This window comes from Chrysochloris asiatica, unplaced genomic scaffold, assembly GCF_000296735.1.
Source record: "Chrysochloris asiatica unplaced genomic scaffold, ChrAsi1.0 scaffold00111, whole genome shotgun sequence".
Taxonomy (NCBI): Eukaryota; Metazoa; Chordata; class Mammalia; order Afrosoricida; family Chrysochloridae; genus Chrysochloris; species Chrysochloris asiatica.
The window spans coordinates 915257-927341 of NW_006408629.1; positions in this window are offsets into that span (position 1 = coordinate 915257).

Below are 12085 nucleotides of genomic sequence, written 5' to 3' on the forward strand. Positions count from 1 at the left end.
AAAAAAAAAGAGAGATAAAAGAATGAACTGGTTCTGGGAGAAATGAAGCTATAAAGTCAGAAAAAAAGAGGGCCTCACGGTGTCAACCTTTTTATTAACATTGTTTTGTATTTCCGTTACCTTTGTCCAGAGTCCTGATATGGCACTATTGGCTATCGTGCTGGACTGCAAGGTCAGTTATAAGCATAAGGTCAGTGGTTCAAGTTTACCAGTAACTCCTTGGAAACCCTATCACTATTGTTGGAACCAACTCGATGGCAATTAACAAGAGCATCTTTGTCTTGGTGTGTCACTGAGAGTTAATACACTGGATAAAAATTCAGGTGTTCAAGCTCACCATTCCTTGCAAACCCTGTACAAGGTCACTATGAGTTGGTACCAACTCAATATTACTTAACAACAGCAACACTTTTGTCTAAATTATTTTGGGATCTAGGCTTTAGGAAATATTTATTCTTTATCTTTAGCAACATAATTTTGAAATAATTCGTACCTTAAAATAAGTAAAACTAGATATCTGATGTTACACATGTGGGACACTGCTACTAGATTTCACCTCTGTAACACCACTATGATTTGGAAATCATGATTCAGACATACAATTACACAGCATCATAGATTGAATTGTGATCTCCCCCACTGCCCAATATATGTTTTAACTGGGCCGAGCTATGATTCTCATTGGTTTGGAAGTTATGTAATGAAGTAATATGGCAGTTACATGACAATCTCTATTATGTGATCAAATAAGATAAATGAATAAAGGTACTTGTTGTTGTTGTTGATAGGTGCCATTGAGTTGGTACGGACTCATAGTGACCTCATGCACAGCATAACAAAACACTGCCCGATCCTGGGCCAGCCTCACTATTGTTGCGACACTTGAGTCCATCGATGATGCTATTTGGCCAATCCATCTCATTGGGGGTCTTCCTCTTTTTCTCTGACCCTCTACCTTACCAAACATGATAATCTTCTCTAACGACTGGTTCCTCCTGACAATATGTCAGAAGTATGAGAGACGAAGTTTGGTCATCCTGGCCTTCAATGAGCACTCTGGCTGCACTTCTTCCAAAATGAATCTGTTGGTTCTTTTGGCAGCCCATGGCAATTTCAATATTCTCCTCCAATACCATAACTGAAAAGCATCAATTCTTCTAGGGTCTTCCTTATTCACTGCCCAGCTTTCACATGCATATGAGGTTATTGAAAATACCATGACTTGGGTCAGGCACATCTTAGTCTTCAAGCAGATATCTTTGTTCTTCAATACTTTAAAAAGGTCTTGTGCAGCAGATTTACCTAAAGCAATATGTTGTTTGATTTCCTGACTGCTGCTTCTATTAGTGTTGATAGTTGATCCAAGAAGAATGAAGTCCTTGACAACTTCAATCTTTTCTCCATTGATAAGAATGTTGTTTATTGGTCCAGTGGTGAGGATTTTTGTTTTCTTTATTTTGAGATGTAATCCATACCAAAGCCTGTGGTCTTTGATCTTCATCAGTAAATGCTTTAAATTCTCTTCTCTTTCAACAAGCAAGATTGTATCATCTGTATATAGCAGGTTATTAATGAGTTTTTCTCCAATCCTGATACCACGTTTTTCTTCATAAAACCCAGCTTCTCAGATTATTTGCTCAGCATACACATTGAATAAGTATGGTGAAATAATACAACCTTGTTGCATACCTTTCTTAATTTTAAACCATTCAGTGTTCCCATGTTCTGTTCAAACATCTGCCTCTTGGTTCATGTACAGATTCTTCATGAGCACAAGTACGTGCTCCAGAATACTCATACTTTGCAATGTTGTCCATAGCTTGTCTTGATTTAGGGTGAGATAAAAGACTCTCAATCCCTTCACATCCCTTATTTTATATAAGGGAATTTACCTGAGGTGTGGCCTGTATTTGTTAAGTGTCATTTTAGTGAGTTCAACTAATAAGGACCCTCTTTATGGTTTTCAAGACAAGTCTGATGGATTTGAACAATCATTTTGTGGTTCTAATATACCTTGCAGTCCACTGCTTACCCTACTGTTCCATGAGAAGACTCCCTGGGGTGTGGCCAATAATTCCTTCTATCTTTTTGTCATTGTTGTTGTTAGGAGCCATTGAGTTGGTACCAACTTATAGCAACTCTATGCACAATAGAAAAAAACTTTGTCCAGTCCTGGGCCAACCACACTACCTTTGTGATTGATGTTGCCACTTTGCCAATCCACCTCACTGGGAATCTTCCTCTTTTACTCTGACCCTCTAGCTTACCAAACATGATATCCTTCTCCAGTGACTGGTCCGTCCTTACAATATGTCCAAAGTATGAGAGACAAACTCTGGCCATCTTGACTTCTAAGGAGCAATCTGACTGTACTTCATCCAACATAGATCTATTTGTTCTTTTGGCAGTCAATATTCTCCTCCAACAATATAACTCAAATTCATCAATTCGTCTATGGAATTTCTTATTTATTGTCCAACTTTTACACGCGTATGAGGTTATTGTATGGCTTGAGTCAGGTGTACCTTATCCTCAAACTGACATTTTTACTCTTCACAGTTTTAAAAAGGTCTCCTGAAGCAGATTTGCCTAATGCAATACATCATTTGATTTCTTGACTGCTGTTTCTATGACTTTTGATGGTTGTGCAGAACAAAATTAAGTCTTTGACAATTTCCATCTTTTCTCCATTGATATGTATGTTTGTTTTGTTTTTGTTTTTTAAGAATGTTGTTTATTGGTTACCTCTTGTAAAGCTTACAAGAGAAAAAAAATGGGAAGGAAGTCAGCAGAGATGGAGCGAACTACTAAAATTTAGAAGGAAGTATCAGGATTAGAGTTCCTTCAATGTTCTATGGACACAGGTTTCCTGCTTGGTGAAACTCCTAGAACCAGGGAAAAATTGATGCCAAGACACATGGAGATCTCCAAGGAACACCAGGTCCAGATATTTAAAGGAGACATGAAGTTTTCCCAGAGCCAACAGGAAAAGAAAACCTTCCCCTAGAACTCACTCTCAGATTTTGGCCTCCTTCTGGCCTCCTAAATTGTGAGATAATAATTTTGAATGTTAAAGCTATCCACTTGTGATATTTCTGTTATTGCAACATTAGGTAACTATCACACAGTGTTTTATGTTTTTTTGTTACCATGAATGGGATGGATCTTTTGTAACTTCTTTGGCTATAGACTAGGCTCTCCCTCTGTTCCAACATTAAAGTCAAGATGCTATGATTAAATAGGTACAATTTAGGTTGAAATAATGAATTTGTTTATAATACAAAAATTTGAAGTGAAGTAAAACTTTTCCAGGAATTGGAGAGACCTACATTAACTCCTTTTAATTGCTTTTCATTACTGTCACTAAGTTTTGTCTTTCACACAAAGAAGAAACCAAAAAAAAAAAAAAAAAAAAAAAAAAAAAAAAAAAAAAAAAGAATATCTACATATTTCAACATCAATAGCAAGAGGTGGTATTCTTATTTCAAAGAGCCTAAGTAGCATAGTACATTCCTAATGGGATTGTTAACTGCCAGGACAACAGCTTGAATCTACTAGTCATTCTTTGGGAGAAAGATGAAGATTTCTACTCTTGTAAAGATTTACAGCCTTAGAATCCCAAGAGTCACTGTAATTTGGAATCGACTCGATAGCATCCAACCAATTGAATAAAGCACCTAGTGTTTTGCTCCTTTGGAAGCCTGAAATTATGAAATTAGTCGAAACAAAAATGCATCTCATATAACCAACAGTCTCAGAATTTTTTTGTAAATGAAAATGCCAGCTTCCTAACTTGTATTGGGAACCATCAACTATAATAACAAAACATTGGCACTGGATGTCAGAGGATATTGTTCCAAGAATGTAAACAATAAAAAAATTAATATTCAAAAATATACTTTCTGGATATGAAATTTCTAGACTATTTTTATTCTGCCAAGTAGTCTAAAAGTTGTGATATCCAAACAAGAGTGACTTGGAGTATATGTTATTACATCACAAAACCATGAGATAGATATGATGTATTACCTTAAGTAGAACTTTACTATAAGAGTTTCTTTTATCCTAAAGAGTTAAGACATTTTAAGAATGTGAATGTAAATAAATACAGCTATGTTATAAAGTATTGAGATCAATGCAAGATGTTCATAGATTTTTTTAGGTAAGACACAAGTTGTGAATTAATTTTCCATTTGCAGGGAGCCTGTGGCCCAGATAAAGGTATGCAGTGAAGGTAAGATTGTGCTGCAGGCTTTCATTTTCTCTCTTTTTGTTAAACGTTAATAGGGAAGTATGTAAAAGTTTGGCTGGCTGAATTGACTTCCCATTCTTTGAAGAGGCTGGAGCTGTGTCTTCACAGTGAGGGAGACACACTGACAGATTGACCCCCTCCAACACATTTCTGGACAGATTTCAGAGACCATTATCTATTTGTACTTGTTTTTAGTGCCCATGTACTCTTATCTCAATATACATTCATAACTTTTCTAAATTTATGACATATTTTACATTGATTACATTTTAGCTTGACTGCTTCCTGATGAGATATAAAGGGCACCTTAATCTCATGAATTACCTGTTTCTAAATCACAATGCAGGTTGCTTGAGTTATTTCTTAAAAGGTTTCCCCAGCTTCATCACTATTATGTGAATTTTTATCAACAATAATCACATGATGTGGACATTTTTGCTTTGAGTGTTCTGTATTTTCCTCATCTTTGCCTAAATTGCTATACTACTTTTTAGACTCTTTGTTTATCTTTGGTAACATAATTTTAAAAAAATGTTTCTTACTCTCGAATAACTTAAATAAAAATGAAACCCTCCATAGAAGAGCTAGATTTAAATTTTTATTTTAGGCTAAAAACTATTATTTTACAATATTTGTTAAATTAACCATAATATAATTTACCAAATCTTAGCCCAGAGGTCAGGAGATGTGTGTGATATTCATTGTTGTGTCTGCTTTTTGTACTTATAAGATGCTTTTTCAGATGAAATTATAACCAAGAAATTATATAAGGGAAAGTAAGATCAATAAGCAAAAATAGATTGAAAAGAGATATGTATAGTTCATTATGTATTCAACTAAAAGCAATAGTCCAGTTTACATCTGCATTTCTACCTTTTCTACCATGGCATTTTACTTTGCTTTATTTATTTCAGTACTCGTAACTTCAAAGTCCACATTAGTTAGTCATTTGTTTACTGTTTATTCTCTGTTTTTCTCATTGAAATGCAAGATTCTGTGATCAGTAATTTTGTGACTCCTATTTACACAATTACTACCAACCAGAACAGTAGTTAGTAATTCTGCATATTTTGATGCACAATGGCTCAGCTTTGGCAATACTGACACTTTGGACTGGACAATTCTGTACTGTGGGGTTTGTCCTGGGGGTGTAAGATATGTAGCAGCATACCTGGCCTCCACACTGTACATACCAATAGTAAACTACTCCCCCAACTGTAACATGCAGAAAATGTTTTGAAACATTGCCAAATATCCCTAGAAGAATAGATGGTGGTGGCAAATAACATCTAATCAGAAACTACCAGATTCATAAATAAATGAATACATTTTTCAAGATGTCAGAAGTAACATAAATATGTCTATTATTCTTCCCTTAGAAGTTATGAAAGCAGGATAAATGAACTCATCTAAGTGGCCAAAGCAAATTTATGGATCAATTATTCAATTTTTACACAAGTTATAGGTGGTGTGAAATAGGGAGGACAATAAGGAAATCTGAATCATATGTGCAGATTGAGTATTAAGTTGAGAATTTTTTTTTTTTTTTTTTTTTTTTTTTTGTATTTGTCAGGTGCTATTGAGTCAGCTCCAACTCTAAAGCTACTTGATTCACAATAGCTCCTATGCCATCCTCACAATTGTTTATATATTTGAGATCATTGTAGATGCCACTATGTCAATCCGTCTCATTGCAGGTCTTTCTCTTTTTCACTGACCCTCCACATTACCAAACATGATGTCCTTCAGGGACTGGTTCCTCCTGGGAATGTGAGCAATGAATGAGAGATAAAATCACTCCTTCTTGTTTCTAAGGAGCATACTAGTTGTACTTCTTCAAACACAGATTTGTTTGTTCTTCTGGCAGTCCATTGCAAGTTCAATATTCTCCAACAGCATAACTCAAATGTATGAATTATTCTATGATTGTTCTTATTCATTGTCTAACTTTCATAAGCATATGAGGCAATTGAAAATACCACGGCTTAGGTGAGTCATACCTTAGTCCTCAAGCTGACATCTTTCTTCTTTAACAGTTTTAAGAAGTCTTTCGTAGCAGATTTGCCTAATGTAATATGTTATTTGATTTTTTGAATGCAGTTTCCATGAATATTGATTGTGGAACCAAGCAAACTAAAGTCTTTAACAACTTCAGTCTTTTTTCTCTGTTTGTCATAAATTTATTTATTGGTTCAGTTGTGAGGATTTTCATTTACTTTACACTGAGGTACAATCCATACTGAAGGCTTCATCACTAAGTATTTCAAATTCTCTTCACTTTCAGCAAGCAAAGTGTGACATCTACATATCACAGGTTGTTATTGAGTCTTCCTCCCATCCAGTTTTTTCTCCATACAATCCAGTTTCTCAGATTATTTGTTCTGCATACAGATTGAAAGTTATTGTTAAATGTCATTGAGTCAGTTTGGATTCATAGTGACCTGTTTATGGTTTCCAAGGGGCAGCGGGTAAGTTTGAACTACTGACCTTGTGGCTCAAACTGATCTGGGGGTCTAGTGCTTATCTTACAGTGCCACAATAGGACTCCAGTTTGAATGGTGGTGGTGGTGATCTTGGTGGTGGTGGTGGTTTTGTGCCATGGAGTCGACTCATAGAGACCCTGTGTAGGCTTTCTGAGGTTGTAAATCTTTAAGGGAACCAAAAGCCTCATCTTTCTCCAGAAGAATGGCTGGTAGTTTTGAATTGTTGACCTTAAAATTAACAGTCTGACTGATAACTACTATACTAACATAGCTCCAATTTGAATAAGTATCATGAAATGAACCTCTTTGGTGTATACCTTTCCTGATTTTAAGTCATTCATTATCTCATTGTTCTCTTTGAATAACTGTCTCTTGGTCTATGTACAGTTTCCTTATGAGCATAATTAAGTGTTTGGGAATACCCATTCTTTGCAATGTCATCTATAGTTTGTTATGATCCACAGTCATATTATTTAAATATTTACTGATGAATCAAGATCAAAGAGCACAGCCTTCGGTATGGATTGTATCTCATTGTAAAGAAAACAAAAATCCTCACCACTGGACCAATAAGCAACATTCTTATTAATGGAGAAAAGATTGAAGTTGTCAAGGACTTCATTCTTCTTGGATCAACTATCAACACTCATGGAAGCAGCAGACAAGAAATCAAATGATGTATAGTTTTAGGTAAATCTGCTGCACAAGACCTTTTTAAAGTGTTGAAGAGCAAAGACGTCAGCTTCAGAACTAAAGTGTGCCTGATCCAAGCCATGGTATTTTCAATAACCTCATATGCATGCAAAAGCTGGATATTGAATAAAGAAGACTGTAGAAGAATGGATGCTTTTGAGTTAAGGTGTTGGAGGAGAATATTGAAAGTGTCATGGGCTATCAAAAGAACAAACAAATCTATTTTGGAAGAAGTACAGCAGAGTGCTCCTTGGAGGACAAGATGGCCAAACTTCATTTCTCATCCTTCAGACATACTGTCAAAAGGGATCAGTCGCTGGAGCAGGATATCATGTTTGGTAAGGTGGCAGGTCAGAGAAAAAGAGGAAGACTCCCAATGAGATGGATTGGCAAAGTGGCAGCATCAATAGACTCAACGGAGGTTGGCCCAGGATCAGGCAGTGTTTCATTCTGCTGTGCACAGGGTTGCTATGAGTCGGTACTGACTCAATGTTGTTGTAGTTGTCAGATGCCATCGAGTCGGAACCGACTCATAGCTACCCCATGCACAGCAGAACAAAACAATGTCCGATCCTGGACCAACCTTACTACCGCTGCTACACTTGACGTCATCAATGATGCCACCTGGGTAATAGCACCTAACAACAACAGCAACAGAGTCAGATGACTTTGCAGAATCAATAAGCACAAGTAAACATCTTTCTAAAGAGCTCTGATAGTATAGTGGTTACGAGTCGAGCTGCTAACCTCAAGGTCAGCAGTTCAAAACTACCAACTGTTCCACCGGAGAAAGATGAGGTTTTTCTGCTCCCATAAAGATTTACAGCCTTGGAAACCAACGCCATGGCACAGAACCACCACCATCAAATGTCTTTCTGGTATTCTTTGCTTTTAGCCAAGGTTCATCTGACATCAGCAACGATATAATTACTTCATGTCATCTTCTGATTCTGATTTTAATTTCTGGCATTTCCCTGTTGGTGTTCTACTGCAAGAGTTTTAAAATTATTACCAGCAAAATTTTATTTGCATATGATATTAATAATATTGTTTGATGATTTTCACATTCCATTGGTTCACCATTATTCAAAATGTGTGAAAATATGGATCACAACCAATTTGATGGCTAGGTCACTGTATTCCAAAAATCTTGACATTGACAATGAGCACTTTCAGAGCTGCTTTAGTTTGTTGAAACATTTCAATTTGTATTCCATTAATTCCTGGACACTTGTTTTTTTACAAATGTCTTTCGTGCAGTTTGGACTTCTTTCGACACCATCAGTTCTTGATCGTATGCTACCTGTTGGAATGGTTGAATATCACTGAATACTTTTTCATTTGTTTGTTTCTGGAAATTTCTTTTTATGCTTTTTGAATCATTCAATATTTTACCCATAGGATTCTTCATTATTGCCATCTGAGGCTTGATTTTTTTCTTCAGTACTTTCAGCTTGAGAAATGCTATGCATGTTCTTCCCTTTTGGTTTTCTAGCTCCAAGTTTTTGCACATTTTATTATAATGTTTGACTTTGCCTTCTCATTCTACCCTTTTCAATTCTTTTACTTCTTCTCTAATTTCTGTTGCTTTAGCTTCTTTATGTTCAAGAGCAATTCTCTTCTGACATCCATTTTGGCCTTTTTTTTCTCTCATATCTTTTTAATGATCTGTTGCTTTCTTCATGTAAGATGTCCTTAATGCCAACCCACAACTCTTTTGGTCTTTTGTCATTAATATCTAATGCACAGAAATGTTCTTGAGATGGTCTTTAAATTCTGGTGGGATATATCCAAGGTCATATTTTGGCTCCCATGGTCTCATTTTAATTTTCTTTTATCTCAGCCTAAACTTGCATATGACCAATTTGTGATTCGTTCCATAGTCTGCCCCTGGTCTTATTTTGGCTAATGATATTGAACTTCTCCATGTCTTTTCTCACAGATGTAGTTGATTTAATTCCTGTATATTCCATCTGATGAGGTCCACATATAGAGTCACCTTGTATGTATGGCACTGTAGGATAAACATTTCTTCAATCTAAAATTCATCAAATGCACAATCAAGATATATTTTTAATTACTGGTGAACAGAATGCCAAAGTTGGAAACAAAAAGGAAGGGTAAGCAATTGGAAATTTTGTCCTTGTGATACAAATGATGCTGCAGATCACATGATAGAATTTTGCAAGATCAATGACTTATTCATTTCAAACACATTTTCAATAACATCGTTGTTGTTAATGCCATCAAATTTTTTCTAACACTGCATAGCACATCCTAAGAGCAGCTGGTGAGTTTGAACAACCGACCTTCCAGTTCAAGCTGATTTTGTGGTCTAGTTAGTTCTTATCCTATGGCACCTCACCAGAACTCTGAAGAAGTTGGTAGATTTTTTTCAATGTTACATCATTGGCTTTAGTGATCAGTGCATACATTTGAATTATAGTGGCATAACTGGTCTTTTTTGTTATGCCACTATATGGGGATCACATATGGGTATTATCCTATCACAGAAAACAATGTACTTCAAGATAGGTCTTGAAATGCTCTTTTTGTCAAAGAATGTGAACTTTTCAATATTCTTTTTCAGTTTTCTGTTCCCAGCAGAATAAACCATGTGATTGTTGGATTCAAAATGGCCATAACCAGTTCATATCAGCTCACTAATTCCTAGGATATTTATTTATTTAATTTTTGACATCTTCAAAATTTCCTAGATTCATACTTTGTACAGTTTACGTTCCATTTATTAATGAATGTTTGCAGCTGTTTCTTCTCATTTTGAATTTTGCCACATTAGTAAATTAAGGTCTTGAAAGATTTACTCCACTCACATCATTAAGGTCAACTTTACTTTGATGAAGCTGCTAGATCTTCCCCAGTCATATTTTGAGTTCCATCCAACCTGAGGGACTCATCTTTCTGAATTATACCTAACAGTTTTCTGGTGCTATTCATCAGATTGTCAATGGCTAACTGTTCAAAATGGTTTGCCTTGCCTTCTCCCTAGTATGTGTTAGTCTGAAAGCTCTGTAGAAGCCTGTCCAAAATGGGTGTCCTTACATATGTAGCTTTAAACATCACAGTAAAAACGCAAGTCACCACATCATGAAAAATTGGCAGACCAATGGTGGACTAGAAAAACTTGATTTTGTTAGATGTTGAGTTGATTCAGACTCATAGTGAATGAAATACTGCCTTGTCCTGCACCATCATCATAATTACTGTTATGATTGAGTAAATTGCTGCAGCCAATGTGTCAATCCATTTTGTGTGGGCCTTACTCTTTTTCTCTGATGCTCCACTTTACCATGTATGATGTCCTTCTCCAGTGACTGGTTCCTACTGAAAATAAGTCCAAAGTATGAGAGATGCAGTGTTACCATCCTTGCTTCTAAGAAGTATTCTGGTTATGCTTCTTACAAGGATAATAACGGCTGTAATTCCTCCAGAACAAAATACTGGCTTGTTCTTTTAGTAGGCCATGGTACTTTAATATTCTCCTCCAACATCATAATTAAATGCATCAATTCTTCTTCCGTCTTCCTTATTCAATGTCCAACTTTCACATGCATATGAAGTTATTAAAAATACCTTGGTTTGAATCAGGTGTTCCTTAGTCCTAAACTGACATCTTTACTCTTCAACACTTTACAGAGGTCTTGTGCAGCAGATTTGCCTAATACAATACATCATTTGATTTCTTGACTTATGCTTTCATGAGTGTTGCTGGTGGATCCAAGCAAAAGGAAGTCTTTTTCAACCTCAATCTTTTCTCTATTTATCGTGACGTTACTTCTTGGTACCGTGGTGAGGATTTTTGTTTTCTTTACATTGAGGTGCAACCCATACTGAAGGATGTGGTCATCGATCTCCATCAGTAAGTATTTTAAGTTATCTTCACTTTCAGCAAGCAAGGTTGTATCATATGAATATTGCAGGTTGCTATTTTGTCTTACTCCAATCCTGATGCCATATTTTTATCCATATAATCTAGATTCTTGGATAATTTGCTCAGCATACAGATTGAATAAATATGGTGAAAGGAAGCAAACATCATACAGACTTTACCTGATTTTAAACTATTCAGTGCCCCCTTTTCTGTTAGAGTCATTGATCTATATATAGGTTCCTTGTACGCACAATTAAATGTTCCAGAATATTTATCCTTGGCAATGTTTTCAATAGCTTGTCATGATGCACACAATCAAAAGCCTTTGCATGGACAATAAAGCACAGGTAAACATTTTCTGGTATTCTCTGCTTTCAGCCAAGATCCATCTTATGTATCAGTTATGTCCCTTGTTCCACATCCTCGTTTGAATCAAGCTGGGACCTCTGGCAGTTTTCTGTCAGTGTACATTTGCAGCCATTTTTGGATTATCTTTAGCAAAAGTTTAATTGTATGAGATATTAATGATATTTTCCAATGACTACTGTATTCCATTGGGCCATATAGCGTTGGAATGGACACAAATATTGATTTCCTCCAGTTGGTCACAGAGTTGCTTTCCAAATTTCCATGAGTACATGCCTACACTATTTCATCAGTTGGTTAAAAGATTTCAATTTGTATTCTGTCAATTCCTGGAGACTTATTCTTTGCCAGTGCCTTCAATGTACCTTAGACTTCTTCCTTCAGTATCATTGGTTCTTG